Here is an 18,195-nt window from a genome sequence, read left to right on the forward strand (position 1 = left end):
TTTATTGTGTACCTTCTATAACCAGGCTCTAGTCTAGATGCACGGGGAAGGCAACGAACAAAAGTTTCTGCTTTCAAGGAGTTTATATTCTAGTACGGGAGACAGATAAAAACAAAATAAATAAATAACATATTAGATTAAAAAGAAAAGCATGCTATGAAAAAAAAAACCCCTAGGAAATGGTGGGTGGTTCAGCTTGGCTAGGACAGAGGAATTATGGGAGAAAAATAGAGGTAAGACTGAAGCCAAAGTGTGATAGAAAGCAAGTTTGTTGGGATGAGAGCTGGAGGGCTGGAAAATACAGAGGAACCTGAGGTCGTGGTGATGACGACGAAGACTCAGCTGGGAGTGGAGGGTCACAGAAGAAACACTAAATTCCAGAGAATTGGAGCTGGAGGGGCTTTTGAGATTGTCTAAGTCAATTCCTTAATCTTACGATGGCATGAGATGTACTAGCTGTGGGCTAGAGGGACTAACTCTGAGCCTGGGGTCTCTGCCATTCTCCTCTCTCCCCCCCACCCCATTCCTGTGATCCTAGCATCCCCGTGCCATCCTGCCTCCCTGTGGCAGAAGGTAGCTCTAGAGAAGAACTCCAGATCTGAGGCCCTCGTGGCAGAGGAAATCTGAATGACAGGTAAGATCCAAGGTGTGACTAGCCTTGTGAGTGGCTGAAGTGTCTGCAGAGTGATGAATTCTCATTAGCTAATTATCTGCTACGTGTTAGTTGCATTACCCCTCTCAACAACCCTGTAATGTAGGTATTATCACCGTACAACAGATGTAAAGACCCAAGACCCAAGGTTACACAGTTGGAAATGATTCAAACCTGTGTGCATCTAACTCCAAAGCTGGTGTCCTTTCTATTATGCCACACAATCTCCTAGGATATGCTCAGCATGAGTAAAATCAAAGGAAGCAGAGGGGCACTGGGGAGGTTGAGAGTAGGGAGGTTGAGACAAGTGCCACTGTCCTTAATCATGAACTCTCATCACAGACAAGAGGGTTGGGGGCAAAGCTTCCATGTGATGTGCTGAGGTCAAGGGGTTGATAGGCTCAATACTGTGGATGTTGGGGGTGCCTGGGTGGCTCAGTTGCTAAGCGTCTGCCTTCGGCTCAGGTCATGATCCCAGGGTCCTGGGATCGAGCCCCGCATCGGGCTCCCTGCTCAGCGGGAAGCCTGCTTCTCCCTCTCCCACTCCCCCTGCCTGTGTTTCCTCTCTCTCTCTGTCTCTCTCTGTCAAATAAATAAATAAAATCTTAAAAAAAAATACTGTGGATGTTGAAGTTCCTAAAGATGAGTTTATTAGGCAGTATCAGCCTAAGTTCCTATGTAGAATGTGTATATGTGTTTATGCACACATGAACACACACACACACGCAAGTAAGGAAGAGACTAATCTAAATCAACACAGCTGGAGTTAAAACGAGCTCTACGAGGTAGATACTCCAGTTCTCTGTGACTGTGAATGTAGGAGTTTATCATGCTTTGATTTTGAAAATTACTCTAAAAATCCCAGAGATGCATATGCAAAAAAATCCAATTAACTAATAAATGTTCTGGGGCGCCTGGGTGGCTCAGTTGGTTAAGCGACTGCGTTTGGCTCAGGTCATGATTCCGGAGTCCTGGGATCTAGTCCCACGTTGGGTGCCCGGCTCAGCGGGGAGTCTGCTTCTCCCTCTGACCCTCTCCCTTCTCATGCTGTTTCTCTCTTGCTCGCTAATAAGTAAATAAATAAAATCTTTAAAAAAGAAACCTAATAAATGTTCTGGAATAGGAAAGCAAGAATAAAGCCTATTTGCTATCGAAGACACAAGCAACAGTATAGGTTTTTCAGTACCCCCAAATCAAAGGTTAGGAGCTGACTCTGTTCTCTGATATGAGAAGCCATTGACCAGAGTCCCGAACGGCAGACTCCACGAACACTCTGGACAATGTCTTCTGGCAGCAGGTGCCTGCAAGCCCACAGAGTCTCAGTTCCTCTTGGTTCCCCCCTTCTTTCTGGAGAATAATGGAGAATGATGATTTCCTCGGCAGCTCTCAAAGTGTGGTCCCCAGACCACCAGCAACAGCATCTCCTGCAGCAACCCCGTAACTTCTTACAATTGCAACATCTCAGGACTCACCTTAGACCTATTAAATCTAAAACTCTGGCAGGGAGGGCAGCAATCTGTGGTTTAAAAAGACTTCCCGGTGAATCTGATGTGTGCTGAAGCTTAAGAAACACTGGCTATGCCCAAAAGTTCTCCCAGGATCGGAGGACAATCTGGAGGCAGGAGAGATACTGAGCCAGCAATCGGGAATTACTTAAGGAAATAAAGGACTCTGTGTCCTTGTTTTCAACTTTTAAATCCTTCTTCTCAGATGGTCTGTGGTGAAAATGTCAAATTAATTTTCTTAAGTCACCAGATAACATCTCAAGGAAAGCACAAGGTTATAGAGATTATGAACAGTACTTTACTTTAGTGGGCTCACTTTTCAAACAAAGAGAAAGCTAAAGTCTTTGATTACACAGTGATCACAGAATCCTGCATTTTATTCTGCAGGAGAGGCTTTCAGTCACCTTCAGCCAGAGGGAGCACCAGCCGCCTGGGAAAGCCTGTGGGCAAGCTGCCAGGAAGGGGCTAGAGGTGGCAATATGGTGATGGGAGACCACGGACAAGAAGGACAACAGAAGCCAGCACACCACTGCCAGCTGAAAACAGTCCTCCCAACTCAGCTACTCCAGAGCGGGACTGTGACCTCCGCTCCGTCATGGTAAAACCAGTAATGCTCCTAATGACACTAATTCCTCACGGAAAAGCTCAATTGTGCTCGGCATCCTCTTCAAGACAGATGGCCAATTCCACTAAAAACTTTCAAGTGATGCTTAAGGGACAAACTTTAGTAATCTAGAAAGCTAATATTTAAAACACGTTTTTCAACTGTGCCGGACAAATGAAGGCATTTTATAAAAGTTTTTATCAATCCTAGAGAAAGAAGTGATGATGGTAAAAAAACACGGAGAGGGAATCTGAGGCCTGGCCACGGGTTGCAACACCAACCGAACTGTGACGGGGCAAGTTACTTAGCATGGTGACTGTAATTTATTTGGGTAGTTCGTTCCTTTCTCGAAGGAGGGGGAGTACGTGAGCTCTAATGTCCCTTAAGGCTTTAAAAATCTTAATCTGTTGTATGAGTTTGCATTTTTGTCTCACCTCCAGGTAAGAAATTTCTTCCCTTAGAACTATCTCACCTAAGAATCTACAAACTCCCTCAGGACCCCATTCCCTCTCATACTCTCTGTCCTCAGAAGTTAGAGGATTTAACAATTCACTGTAAGTGGTTACAATTCTGAACTTCAATATTCTTGGAAAAGGAATGTCATACTATATTGTATTTTTTCCAAGAAATTGTTTAATCTATATAAGTTATTTGACTCGGTCATTAGTGATCTTTGTGCCAAGATAGCTCCTAATCAAATTCTGGCAGAATATAAGTACCATTGAGAAGAAAGCATACAGATCTTTCTTCTGAGAAGTACGTATTTTTCTTTCTGGTTGAGCAATGTTATGCAACAAATCTTCCAACTGGCTTTCTATCACGGAAAATCATTAAAGATGAAATGCTCTAAGGGACATGATCACAGGAGCCTGAGATGCTTGTAAGTAATTACATTCATGCTGATAATTAGAAGAAATAGTCTGTGTAGTGGATATAGTAAATCACCCTTTATCACTGGTCTTGGATTTGATTTCTCCAAGGAATGCCAAGAAAAGCCTTTATTTAGCAGCAGTTTATGTCTCGCTCAATCCACTTATTTTGTAATGTAAAAAGGAGAGTCTGAAAAAAGAGAATGGGCACCTTGACATTTTAACTGTTTTGTTTTTAATGAAAATGTTCTTCTTTGAAGTGAATATAAAGCAGGTATGGGCAACAAGCCAGTAAGTGCTTATTTATCACCTTAATAGCCTTGCATGTCCTAAAATGCCTTAACCCACACTTTAAAAACGTCCTCATTAGATTTCTCTGCTAGCTTGCATACTATGCTCAAACAAATTAAAGCATTTCTTAGCAGCCAAAACAGCAGCACAAACACATATATGAGAAAAGTGTATACCCGCAACCTTGGTGCCAGGTCCCAATGCTCAGAATTTAAGAATTAAAGTTGCCTTGAAAGCCATCACTAGGTAATGCATATATACGGAGTTAGTATACATGTGAATAGAGCAATTTGTCAGAATTGATGTTTCTCCCCCAACAGCACGTTGACTGTGGTGAACTTGGAATAAAATTGACAGTAATTCTCTTTTTTATTTTACAGCGAATCTGTTGCCTGTAATCACTGTGGACAAAAATTTGTTATAATTTCACTTCTTAATCAAATGGATGTTCGAAGAGCAGAGAGGGCACTAAACCAAAGAGACACTTCTAGGTCCTTAGCCTGTCTCAAATAGTTAATACTGTGGTTCTCCCCCCTGCTCCTTGAAACTCTATTTTGGGTTTCCAGTGGCTTTCTTGACTAGTTATCATTTCCCTCTTCCCCTTCACTGGCTCCCAGTGCCAGCCCTTCAACCATACAAATTCTCCAGTGTTCTTCCCAGCCCTATACTTGTCCTCTACTCTCTCCCTAGCAGGAGGCAGCAACTTTTAGTGAAATCAAATAAACCTGGGTTCAAATCTCAGTTTTACCATCCTTCTGCTGTGTGACCATGGGCTTCAGAAACTTCCACTCAAATTTCCCTCACTGGGTCTGCATGAGGATTCAGTGAGATCAGATATCTAAGCACTGAGCAGAAAGCCTCACTCTTAAAGAGGTACTCAATGAACTTATGTCCTTCCTCTTTCTCTTCTTCCCCAGGCAAATGCTTCCAGTCCGTCGGAAAATTCCCCACAGAAAGTACTCCACACAAAATTCTTCAGTACATGAATATTCCCTATATGTAGGTGATGACCAAATCTATGCATCCAGCTCATACCCCCATTATCATTAGCCTGCTGACATGGGGCCCACAGGGACCTAATATTCAGCGCATCTAAAGCTAATCATTACTGAGTGACCTACCCCACTGTTTTGAGTGGAATTGTGTCTCCCTAAAATTCATATGATTTAGTCCTAACCCCCAGTACCTCAGAATATAATGTTATTTGGAAATAGGGTCATTGCAGAATATAATTAGTTAAGATGAGAGAATACTGGAGTAGAGTGAGCCCCTAATCCAATGTCACTGGTGTCCCTATAAAAAAGAGAAATTTGGACACAGACACTCATAAAGGGACAACACCATGTGAAGATTGGAACTATGCTGTCATGTGCCAAGGAACTTCCAAAAGCTAAGAGAGAGGCCTGGAATAGGCCTTCAGAAGGAACCAACCCTGTGGTATCCTGATCATGGACTTCTAGCCTTCAGAACTGTGAGATACGAGTTTCTACTGGTTAAGCCACCCAGTCTGTGGTGTTAAGGCAATGCTGAGAAACTAATTCACCCCTCCTGAGGCCCCTCCGCCCCCAGCACAGCCCTGCTCCCAAGCTCCCCACATCAGTGATGAACCACAGGGTCATCTTCCAGCCACCTGAGTTCAGGTCACCTTTGACCCATCCCTTTCTCCTCCACCATCTCACCCGTCTTGTACCAAATCCTTTCAACTCTACCCAGGAAATAACTTTCTCACCCCCTTTCCCCTTCCTACTGACGCAGGCAGAGTTTGCCTCATCTTCTCTCATCAGGCAACAATATAATTGGTTTTCTGACCTTACTATACCTCATTCTCTGTAATGCAGCGTCCACAATGCTACCAGACTCACTTTTCAGAATCACAGATCACAGACCTGGAATGGCCCTTACAATCTGACCTCAATCTACCTTTTGGTTCCATCTTACAATGTTCTCTTTCTAACCTCACCTCCCCCCAGTAGCCCCCACTAAAGCATCACATCACATCCCCAGATACCAGGCAACCCTGCCAACCCCCACACCTTCATGTCCATGTGCCTTTTGATCTGCTTGGAATGCCCTGCATCTTTCTTCTTCAAAAGTCAAAATATTACCCAGCCTACTGAGGATAGGGACAAGATAAGAAGAAAAGGCTGGGTATTACAGAGTATCAATCAGGGAGCAACAGTTAGAAGGAAAAGATGGTTGAAAGGTTTTCATTTTGATTGTAAGTGTCATTGAGTATCTTTCAGACACCTAAATCTCTATGTCTGGGCAGTTGTCCCTATATGTAACACTCTATAAATCAGACAACTATGATAGTGTGTCTTAGTTCCTATTTGTGTGACACCTTCAAGTTTGAAACACTGAGTGTAAGAGATCTCTGTTCGTCCAATGGCAAAACCAAGTAGGAAAAATTCTAGCATAGCTACAGCTTCACAAATGCCTGGAGTGAAATATGCCTCCAGGTTAGCAGGGCAGCTACCCATTTGCCTAATTACATTATAGCAAAAGTTACATTTTTATCAGGAACATTCCATTTAAATATTTCATTTTTAAAATATAAAATCCCTCTTGAAAAATTTCCATGTTCCATGCTGTAGGAGGCATTCCATTTTTTGGTTTCATCCTCACGTTTGTGATTTCCAAAAAATCCTGCCATTTATAAGGTATTTAGCACATTCTTCTTTAGGATCATCGTCAAGAAGCTCTTTTTCCAAGGCCTTTCACTCTGACCATCAGCCCCCTGCATCCTTCTCTTGACCTCAATAAAAATATAAAAGTCTATGGGCGCCTGGGTGGCTCAGTCATTAAAAGTCTGCCTTCGGCTCAGGTCATGATCCCAGGGTCCTGGGATCGAGCCCCGCATCGGATTCCCTGCTCAGCGGAGAGCCTGCTTCTCCCTCTCCCACTCCCCCTGCTTGTGTTCCCTCTCTCTCTCTCTCTGTGTCAAAAAAATAAAATCTTTAAAAAAAGAAATACAAAAGTCTAAAATCAAGACTATTCTCCCAGCTTAAATCCCCATGTATGCCATAGAACCCAGATGGACTTCTTCCTAACACTCTGACTAACTCCATGGTATGGATTCAAGTTATGTTATCTCTGGGGCCTTTGAAAAATCTCACACGTATATTATACCTTACAGAACACACAAAATGATATGTCATTCAACGTTCCATAAGCAGCTCTACTGAATCCCAGATGCAACCCTAAACCTTCCAAATTGAAATCCAATCACCTTCCCACTGCGGGAAATGAAACCACTGAGACTGTCTCACTCTGCACTTACCCCCTTCCCAGACACGTGCACTGTGTGTGGCCTGTGCCCCATCCGATTCTGTATCTGCCTGCTTCCTGTCATGATTCACCGCCATTAATTCCCTTTTGCCATTCTGGCCAGAGCAGGGTGGTGGTGAACACTGAAGAAAAACTATTTTCCAAAGTAATTTTTCAAAGTGGCTCCGTCAAAGTGGCAAAAGGTAATATTTATAATAATCATGGTAAAAAAGAGCATTATTACACCATTGACCTTTGAGGTTGTACGAGAAGATTTCAGTCTACAAACATGAACTAATGAACAATGAATTTTAAAGCCACATGCTCTTCTCACACTCCCACCCCGGACCCTGTGCTAACTGTTCGTTTTCCTCATCTTTGTTAAAGTTCAAGTGGGGGTAACGTTGTAAGCTTAAATTTGGTGCAAAATAAAGCAGATATTTTATGAATTGCAAAATTAAAAGCTCCTCATTGAAGAAGGGCCCACCATCTTCATGCTCCCCACCCCCCACTCCCTATAACGCAGAGCCACCTTACATGGCTCTACACATTCTTCCTTCTCTTATCTCATTTCTAATCATGTGGTCATGAAGTAAGGAGGAACATTTTTTAATTTAATGAATTTTAGTAATTTCCTTGTTCAACTCAACTCAGATACTTTTACTTTTTATAAACTATGCTTCCACTGGTATTTTTAAAATTAGTTTTTAAACATTTTTTTCTAAGTTTTGAATACAGCTTCTCTCTGAATTTAAACAGGCCCTGTTTGCCAAATTAAAAAATCTGTGCATTTTCATATAGGCCTTCATAAAGCGACCAAGGGAAGCAAACCTGAAATGTGCTTTTACCTCACAGTGAGGCATTCCCAAGTCCTTCCTATCTCACATGCATGCACCACACACACATCCCCCTTACTGGCATGTTTAGATACCTCAGAGCTCCCCCCCCACACACACACACCCCTTACTGGCATGTTTAGATACCTCCGAGCTCCTAAGGAAATTTGGCTGGGACTCCAAATGGTATAAGAGTTCACATCCAACACTTAATTTTCCAGTGTTGAAAATAGAAATCCAACACAAAAATTTTTAAATTGCTAGAATTTGAATATATGCTTACGTCAGATTTCCTATTACTTCAATAGGTCTCCATTGATTTGTAAAGCTACTTCCACTTTTCCCCATTTCTCTTCCTACCTGCTGATGGGTGAAAATTAAATACAAGTACTCTATTTAAAAAGACAACTATGCTATTGTGCTTGAGGCACTCAGAAATGGTTTATTCCTTTTCAATCTTTCATTCAAATTTATTTTCTCCAGAATTGAGGGACATGGTTCTTTATTTCTCTCTGCCCTAGATGGTGGGGACCTAAATTGCAAGAATTAGTTCTAAGAGGGCATGTAACAGTACTGAAGTTGGCTTTCATACCACACTCCACATCAAAGCACCAATCTTCAAGGGCCGGTTATATCCCTATTATATAAGTTTATGAATTATTCCACATTTTGTTACATCTTCAGTTTTAAATGCAACAATTTCCCCATATAAAAAGTAGTCTGTGAAAGATGCCAAAACATTCAGTGTATGATTCTTCGTGGCAAAACATGGGACTGTGTATGGACTTACTACATTTCATTACATTTCACCTTCCCGCAGGAAATGAAGTTTGCTTTCTCTCTATAAAATAAATGAGATGGACCCATATGAGCACAGTGTGATATATCCAAAAAGGAGACAAATGGAAAAGAATAAAAACTTTTAAACTAAGAGTTAAAAATGAAACTGTTCAGGGTCATCTGGCCAGCTCAGTTGGTGGGACTCCTGATCTCCGGGTCGTGAGCTGGAGCTCCATGCTGGGTGGAGAGATGACTTAAAAATAAAATCTCAGGGCGCAAGTCAGTCAGTTGGGCAACCAGACCAGCTCTTGTTCCGCTCAGGTCATAATCTCAAGGTCATGAGTATGAGCCCCACATCAGTCTCCCCGCCCAGTGATCCCCGCTTGAGATTTTCTCTCTCTCTCTCTCCCTCTGCCCCTCCCCCTGTGCACACATGTGCTCTCTCAAAATAAATAAAATCCGTAAAAAATAAAATAAAATCTTTTTTAAAAATGAGATGGTTGAAAAATAACATGGTATATATTATTATCTCCATTTTACAGGACACTGAAGCTCAGAGACAGGACCAGCAGGATAACTTGTAGGGTCCAGTGCAAAATGAAAATGCAGGGTCCCCTTGTTCAAAATCATTAGAGATTTCAAGGCAGTGGCAAGAGATCATTAAACCAGGCACAAGGCCCTGTGTGACTACATAGGTTCCTCCTCAGAGAATATGTTCCTACTCAGAGAAGTTAAATAACATAAAATCAATGCTAATGAATAATTGGTTTGACTTCAGAATTTAGAGCTCTCACTCTAGCCACAAACAATAAACGTAATTTACTGGGGGTTTTCTGTAGACTGAGCATGCAAGATTATCGCATACAATCCACGCTGTAGTCTGATTAGATGGTCATTATTATCCCCATTTTGCAGATGAGGCAACTGAGCAACCTGAACACTGAAGTATACAGTTGCTATTTTTTGGCTACCCGGCATCGATCACTCCTTCCTAATAGCACATCAATTCCCTTGGTAAGCACCTTGAGGGCAAGGATGCTTTCTTGGTTTCGCACAAGTGCCTAGAACAGCAGTAAATAATCGATAATCAATGCCTGCTGACTGAGATGTGTGCACTGTTTTCCCGCAACAACAATCAAGGGTGCTCGAGACTTCGGTGTTCAGACCCTCGCGTCACGTCCGGCACCGCAGGCCCGGGCAGACAGCACATGCTCGAAACTGGCCGTCTCTGGAACGCTGACCCGTAGGTAGGGTGCCACAGACACAGACCAACTAGAGCGGGGTGACTTCAAACGTCCTGGCCCGACAGGCAGTATAGTGGACCATGCTTTCTGTGCAGGTTCTGTCTTCAGTTTAAGCCTCACATACATATATATATATGTATGTGTGTGTATATATATATATATGTGTGTGTGTGTGTGTGTGTGTGTGTATATATATATATATGAGTCCGGAGTCCCCAAGACCAGCCTCAGTTTTGAAGATTTGCTAGAACTCACATCTCAGAAAAGCTGCTCTACTCACCGTTGTGGTTCATTACAGCCAAAGGGTACAGATGAAGATCAGCCAGAGGAAAAGGCGCAGAGGGCGGAGTCCAGGAGGAAGCAGGAGCCTCTGCTGCTGGAGCGGCGCGGAGCGCGCCGAATTCCGCCGGCCGCCGCGTGTGCCAACGACGCGCGCACCGCGCCACCAAGGGAAGCTCACCCACGGAGCCTCGGCGTCCACGGTTCGTATGAGGGTGAGGCCCATGGGCCCGCGGCACCTGTGTGGCTGACCTAAGCTACTCAGCCTCCAGCCCTGCAGAGGTCGGCCTGGCCCCGCGGCCTCGGCGGATAAAAACAGCCGTTCACCCTACGTCACACTGTTGGCAGAAGCGGTCGGGTCAAACTGACGCAGAGTGGCCCGAAGCGCCAAAATCCAAAAACACTCTTCTAGGTGGGATATTGCAAGAACTCGAGGGTGAGCTGCCGGAACCCAAGGGCCAAGCCTTCTGAAGACAGGCCTTTCTTTGGCACGTGCAGGACTTGAGCAGCCTGGGCCTGCTGAGCTACCCTTTAACTGTACAACAGCTGATAATGCTGGTGAAATTAAGTAGGATTGATTCAATCCTATAGTCACACAGCTAATAACTATAGGCCCAAAATGTAAGTTCCTTCCTGATTCTAAAATCTAAGCCAGGGAGAATTGGTTGTGACAGGTTACCATTTATAATAGGAATTTATTAACTAGAACCCTAATGGTCTATAAAAATTAAGGCACCACTCAGCAGTCCTACTTCTCAGAATTTATCCTAAGGAAATGGTGAGTGGGTTTACAAATATACTTATTGCAGCATTATTTTTAGGATACAAAATTAGAAACAATGTATACATCCAACTAATAGGTGATTGGTTAAATCAAAAGCTGGCAAACTTTCTCTGTAAAGGGCCATACAGTAAATACTTTCAGCTTCCCAGGCTATGCGTCTCTGTTGTAACTATTTAACTCTGATACTATAGCACTAAAGCAGCCACAGACCATAATACATAAAGGAATGAGTATGGCTGTGTTCCAGTAAAACATGAACGGACTGGGGGGGGGGGGGGGCAGAATTCAGCCACCAGGCCATAGTTTGCCAATCCCTGGGTTAAACTCTAATATATATTATTATACACAACAGAATACTATCCAGTCATTTTTTAAAAATTAAGTAGATCTATATGTGCCAATATGAAAAGATGTCTATGACATACAACTGAGTGAATAAAACATGTGGAATCATACCATACGTACAACTTTGGGGGGAAAAGATTTGTGTACACGCAGGAAAAATGTTGAAATGATGTACATGAGGCTGTCCAGAGTTATCTCTGGAAGGCTAGGATCGTGTGGGACTTTCACTTACTACATCATACATTTCGGTATTGTTTGAAATTTTTTACCATAAACATGTATGATATTTACAATCAGATAGAAAAATCCATTTCAAAAAAAGCTTGAGGCTCTGGCCAGAACACCTACTTAGTCCCACACTAAATTATTCAAGCTTCTAGTAAGTAAGAAATCCTGACTACAGGACAACTTCTATATTCAGTACTTTAGGAGCAGCTCTCTTATAGCACAGGCATTAAGATGTCATGACTTCTTTTTTTGTTGTTGTTGAGCCAAAATATTACATATTTTATTTGAAGCAGATTACCCTAAAACTAGGCATAAAAGGAGAATCATAAGTAAGAATAATCCAGGAAAATTAGTTTAATATAAAACAATGTGGTGCCAAATTCTAATCACATCCATTTTTGAACAATTTCCTCTAATTAACATCAAGATTAACGTGGGCTTGCCAGCAGAGTAATGTTTCAAGGCAGAAATCTTCATCTTATGTTGAATACTGTAAGAACAACTGTCAATCCTTACACCAGCCTTTGCAGGCAATCTGAGATCTCTTGAACTTCTCCTGGCAGGGAGAGTCTAGAGGAATATTAACCTTTTTCCCATAGCACCTATCCCAAGTTCCAGTATCAAGGATCTCACTTCTTGGGAGGCAAAAAAGTATTTAAAATTTTCATTTTGGGAGAAATGTGTCCAAATTCAAGGCCCAAGGAAGACATCCTGTCACATTTGGGGGAAATTAGTAGATCAACTGTGTGGTGTTGAACAAGTTACTTAACCTCTCTGTGCCTCGGTTGTATCATCTGTGGCAGGGCTGAATTGAGCTGTCGCTGGAGCAAATCTCGGTCATAGATGACATCCTGCAGTCTTTGCTGGGCAAGTGAAAGGCTTTCTTGGGTCTCCCGAAGGGTGTCTAGAAGACGGTCCCTTTCATCTAGCATATTCACCATCAGCTGCTCAAAATGGGAGTCTGAGTCCGAGCCACTGCTTTGGGACCCCCTTTGGCTCATTGGGGTGTCCTCGTTAATCGTGGGCATCACTTCACACATCATTGCTAATGTCTGTAATTTCGGGTCCTGCTTCTTCAATTGATCAATGACAACCGCAGTCTCAGGCTTGACGAGAGGGGAAGCTCACGCCCGGCACTCCTGGACCATTTCCCTGCTGGGAGCCGGTGCGGCTGCTCCAGCATCTTCTCTCCTCACTTGCCTCGTGCTGTGGCTGCTGGGCTCCTCCTCCTCGGTCTCCAAGATGTCATGACTTCTTAAAGTTCTTTCCAAGCCAAGGTTCTAGAGAGAAGTCTTTTATTTTTTATTTAGAGAGAGAGTGCACACATGGTGGAGGAGCAGAAAGAGTGGGAGAGAGAGAATCCCAAGCAGGCTCCATGCCCAGCTTGGAGCCAGACGCAGGCCTCGATCCCAGGACCCTGAGACCTGAGCAGAGATCAAGAGTCGAACGCTCAACTGACTAAGCCACCCATGCGCCCCTAGAGAGAATTCTTTTAGAACCTTAAGGCCAATGTTCTTTTCCTCTTCCCATCACAATAAATAACCCACTAACAGTCTTCTCTCAAAAGGAATAGATTTTTAAAAAGATTTTATTTATTCATTTGAGAGAGAGAGAACATGAGTGGAGGGGAGGGGCAGAGGGAGAGGGAGAAGCAGACTCTCCGCTGAGCAGGGAACCCGACGCAGGGGTTCGATTCCAGGACCCCGGGATTGTGACCTGAGCAGAAGGCAGATGCTTAACCGACTGAGCCACCCAGGCACCCCAAAAGGAATAGATTTTTAACCACCCCAAAAATATATAAGCCTTGATAGGAAAGAAACGATATTGTGAATTTGGAGGAATAATCTTTATTTACAGCTCTGCCACACTGGGAGCTCTTGGAATTCTAGTTAGTATTCATATTCCATTTCTTTTCTTTTTTTTTTTTTAAAGATTTTATTTATTTTATTTGAGAGAGAGAGAATGATTCAGAGCACCTGAGAGGGGGAGGGTCAGAGGGAGAAGCAGACTCCCTGCCGAGCAGGGAGCCCGATGCGGGACTCGATCCCAGGACTCCAGGATCATGACCTGAGCTGAAGGCAGTCGCTTAACCAGCTGAGCCACCCAGGCGCCCCCATATTCCATTTCTAAAATATTATACAAAGCCTGAAACCAAACTGTTAGAATTAAGAGACCAGCAGCACTAAGGCACTCAGTCCTTAGAAGCTACAAATATAAAACCTTCTTGAATTGAATTTATATGCTGCCTAAATTCATACCCCACAATACACAAAATGTCCAATGTTAAGTTCCTTAGGATATACAAAAACAGATGCAAACATAATCCAGTTACCTTTTTTTTTTTTCTGAAGACTGCTAACTTTGCTGATAGTTTAGAGAAGAACACGAGACGTTTTTGCAGACCGTGTTTACTTTCGAGGAGTCATTTTGCACCAGTTAGATGTCTTTCATAAGGAAGCTCTAGCCAGTCTTACCAGCCACTCTTCACTGGAGGCTGGGTTTTCTCCCTCAACCACAGTGTCATATAATTTCAGACTAAGACCACCTGTTCTGGAATTACCTGTATTAGATATTTAAAAGATTGTTTCTCACTATTTTGTGTCTAAGAGATGAGGGCTTAGTATCTCCACGTTATTAATGTAAGAAAATAAATTTACAGATAGGTTGCTTAGAGCCAACCAAAGAAAAACCTCCCTTTCTGTTAATTGCATAATTAATGGCATTTTTAAAACTAGCACTGATCCAAGTATCTTTTATGCTCATTGGCAGATTGATTATCCATAAAGAAGTTCTCTGTTATCTTTATTATCCATTTGGATGAGAAGGAAGGCCTTGGGGAAGGGACAAAGGATTAGCTTTGTTTACACCCGACTCTACCCTTTGTGAGTTGGCTATGATTTGAGTCTTAGGGAGAAGGGATGAATCTTGAAAAAGAACTTTAATAGAATTAAAATCTATTTCAGGCATCAAAAATAGAATTCTGATTATGTCCTTGCATCCATGGTTTCTGAGGGGTAAGGGGAAAATAAAACTCTGCCCACTTGCCTTTTTTATCTGCCAGGCTTTTCTGTGTCCCTATCTTCCCACCCCCACCTCCATCGCTCTCATATTTCTATGACTAAAAAACAAAACCATGGGCTGGTTACTGCAACAGGATCATTTATTTGTGTTCTTCAAGCAGCCTGCAACACAGCCAGAAGATAATGGACACCTCATTTATTCAAGCTCTGAATGATCATATTTAATTCCCCGTGACAGCTGTCTTCCCCACATTAGCATTGCAAATAAGTTCGGTTTTGTAATGGCCTTCTATTGAACATGATTCAATTATGTGTGGTCTGTATCGAGGCAGGATACGGTCTTAGTATCTATAGCAATATTTCTGCAAGCTGCTGCTCTTTACACTGCTCACATTTAAGCTGGCTGTTTACCACAATGCTTTCCTTGAACTATATTGAACTCCCTACACTTTCAAATAAAATAAAGAGGAATGAATGTAATTTGAAAAAGCAGTTACCCGGGCATATAGATATTACATACCTCCTCCCCTTTTACATATGTAATCAACCTGGAAGCACTTTGAAAAAATTGCCGATTGTCCCATTTTAGAACCCAGATAATAAAATCATTATGGCCAATTAAACGGTTAGATGATGCTAGACACACTGGAGTTCAATGCCTGGTTTTGCATATCACTAACACACTATTAGGCATAAGGCAATCAGTCTGAATTCAGAGTCATTTTCATGTAATGGAGGTGAGAAGCCTATGCGTGGGGAAAAAAGCAGCTTCCTCAGGGCCGAAAGGAAGATTTCAAGGTGACCTGATCTTAGCAAGGGGTGAAATGCAGCCCTCTCGCCTCAAAAATCTACAACTTGCTAAATGGCTCCTGCCTCCAGAGGTTCATCTACAGATGTAGCCACCAGCTGGGTTTCCATGGGTTCCCCGCCCTTGGCAGCTGTGGAACCAGCATGTATTAGGAAGACAGAAGAAAGAGGCAGCTGGGTAGGAGAGAGGGGCTGCCTACCCAGACTCCACAAGATGTCATCGCAGACCATGTGTCAAAGTGACTCTGAGGCCACCTGGGCTGGCTGCCCAAAGTGATCCGTGGTCTCCCAAGTCTCTGAAGGCTCTTGCATTGTCTTCTTGCATCCTGATGTTCGACGGAAAAGCAGGTGGAGTGGCTTGCCTAGACAGGACTCCTGATGTCCCTCCCTCATCGCAAGGAGTAAATCCGGTCAGCTCCCCTCACCGTGGGAAGCAGAAACCTGGCAGCCGTGCCTTAGCCCTTCCCAGCTTCTCAGCCTTCGTCAACCCTTCTCTGTCTGTCTGTAGGGAGGGTATGTTGCGCTCTAGTGCCCAGGCCACGTGGGAGTTTAGTGAGGCAGAGCTGCCAGGGAGGCCTGATATTCGGGAGGTTACGCTCAATTCAGGAAAGGGTTAACAAGCATACTTGACTCCACCTAAGTCATGTCTTCCAACACAGCTTTTCTCAGTAAACAGGTTGGCATTCTGATCCACCTTGATCTGATTCCTGGGTCTCACTCCCCATTGGTTGAGAGCATGGGGAAGAAGGCAGAGTTAGTTATTGGCCTAACCCTTACACCTGACAGGTAAATCCTTCCCCTTCTGTTTGATATTAACTTAATACAGAGCAGTGCTTCACAGGTTCTAATATGCATGTACATCAGCTGGAGATCTTGTTAAGCTGCAGATTCTGATTCCGGAGGTGCAGGATAGGGCCCCAGAGTCTCTGTTTCTAACAGGTGGTCCGGGTGATGCCAATGCTGCTGGTCTCCAGCCCACACTTTGCTCGGCAAGAATGTAAACTGTGGTCTTCAGAACAGAGAACTCAGGGCAGACTCAGGGGCAGTAATAAGGGGAAACGGTATTCTACCCCCTCTTCTTTCACCGCTTAAGGTGGGGATCTTCAAATCTTAGTGTGGATTAGAATCAACTGAAAACTTTTTAAAACTCAGATTCTTGAGACGCGTGCCCAGAAATTTTTGCTAAGTAATTTGGGAATGGAGCCCAGAAATCTGCACTTTTAAGAAGCATTTTAACATTGAGGTTACATTTTAACAGGTTATGCTCATGCAAATGGTCCTAGAAATACACTGACGCTGGCTAAAGAGTCACACTGGGGATGCTTATCTAGAACCGCTCAATAATAATGCCACCTTGCTTTTTTTGTATGGTCCCTCACGTGTCACACAGTGCTTTCATTTTAACTGTCTGATTTGACCTTCATAATAACAGGTTCCAGATGAAGAAACAGAGGTTTGAAACATGTCTGAGGCCACATAATCTACTTAGTAGGGTTGACCAATCAACACAGGGACTTGCCCTCAAGTCCTGTGTCCCCGAATCCCCTCAGTCCTTGGCAAATCAGGACTGTTGGTCACCTTATTATCTAGTCAAAAGACTGAAAGAAAAAAACCTGGGTTCCTCTCAATTCGGTGTGGTAAACCTACCAAACATAAAATGTAATAGTAAGTCAGATACTGACTGGCTGATTTAGGAAAAAATGAGATTTATTGGAGGAAATTTGTTTAGCTCACAAAGGCACAGGGAAAACTAGAAGACCAAGATCAGAGAATGAGCAGGAGCAAGGAAGACCATACAGCCAGAACCACTGCTAAATAAAGTCATACCACAGACCCCACCCATGACACCCTGCCAAGCAGTCAACGCTCCAGCTTACACCACCCTTGACACTGCTGAGCCCACTGCCCCCAGCAAGTGGCTGTTGCTGTCACTCTTCCTGGGGGCAAAAGAACTCCCAGCTTTCCCTGCTTCTCTGTTACTCATTGCCAATTCCAAGTCCAGGGCACATGCATCTGATTGGCCTAGTCTTGGTCACATTTCTAGATCACAGCTTCGTGGAAAGCGGGGAAATTAAGCATCAGTGATTGTCAACTTTCAGAAACCCTAACATAGGAAAGGAATTCAGATACTGGAAGCAAAAATGAAAACCAGATACTCCAGTATGCTTTTTCTCTTGTATTGGAAAGTCGATCCAATAATGAAAAGATTAACACAATTTTCAAATGTCACCTTTAAAAGTATACCCTAAAAATAAGATGTCAGTATTGCCCTATAGCTGTAGAAACTAGAAAGTGAGAGATATTAATAACTTTACAGTAGCTTTCATAACACAAATAAATATGCATAAAATATGATCACTAAATATAATATCTAAAAAATATATATAAAATAATCTAACTCCTCTTAGAAAATCACTTTTTTTTTAAGATTTTATTTATTTATTTGCGAGAGAGAGAATGAGAGACAGAGAGCATGAGAGGGGGAGGGTCAGAGGGAGAAGCAGATTCCCTGCCGAGCAGGGAGCCCGATGCGGGACTCGATCCCAGAACTCCGGGATCATGAGCTGAGCCGAAGGCAGTCGCTTAACCTGAGCGACTGAGCCACCCAGGCGCCCGAAAATCACCTTTTTTAAGTCTTCAAATTAGACACTGCTGAAAGAGTTCTCATAATACTTCGCCCAAAG

General features: G+C 43.1%; 1 long non-coding RNA gene across 2 annotated transcripts in view; it reads right to left on the bottom strand.

Annotated features, from left to right (window-relative positions):
- Positions 1 to 12,603: 12,603 nt before the first annotated feature.
- Positions 12,604 to 18,195, bottom strand: part of LOC118002875 — a 48,768-nt gene continuing 43,176 nt past the window's right edge. For both annotated transcript variants that reach the window (XR_004677197.1, XR_004677196.1), the window contains one exon: positions 12,604 to 12,976. This is a non-coding gene — a long non-coding RNA (uncharacterized LOC118002875). The remainder of the gene's footprint in view (positions 12,977 to 18,195) is intronic.

This window comes from Mirounga leonina, unplaced genomic scaffold, assembly GCF_011800145.1.
Source record: "Mirounga leonina isolate KUSES-001 unplaced genomic scaffold, KU_Mleo_1.0 Mir_84, whole genome shotgun sequence".
NCBI classification, from domain to species: domain Eukaryota; kingdom Metazoa; phylum Chordata; class Mammalia; order Carnivora; family Phocidae; genus Mirounga; species Mirounga leonina.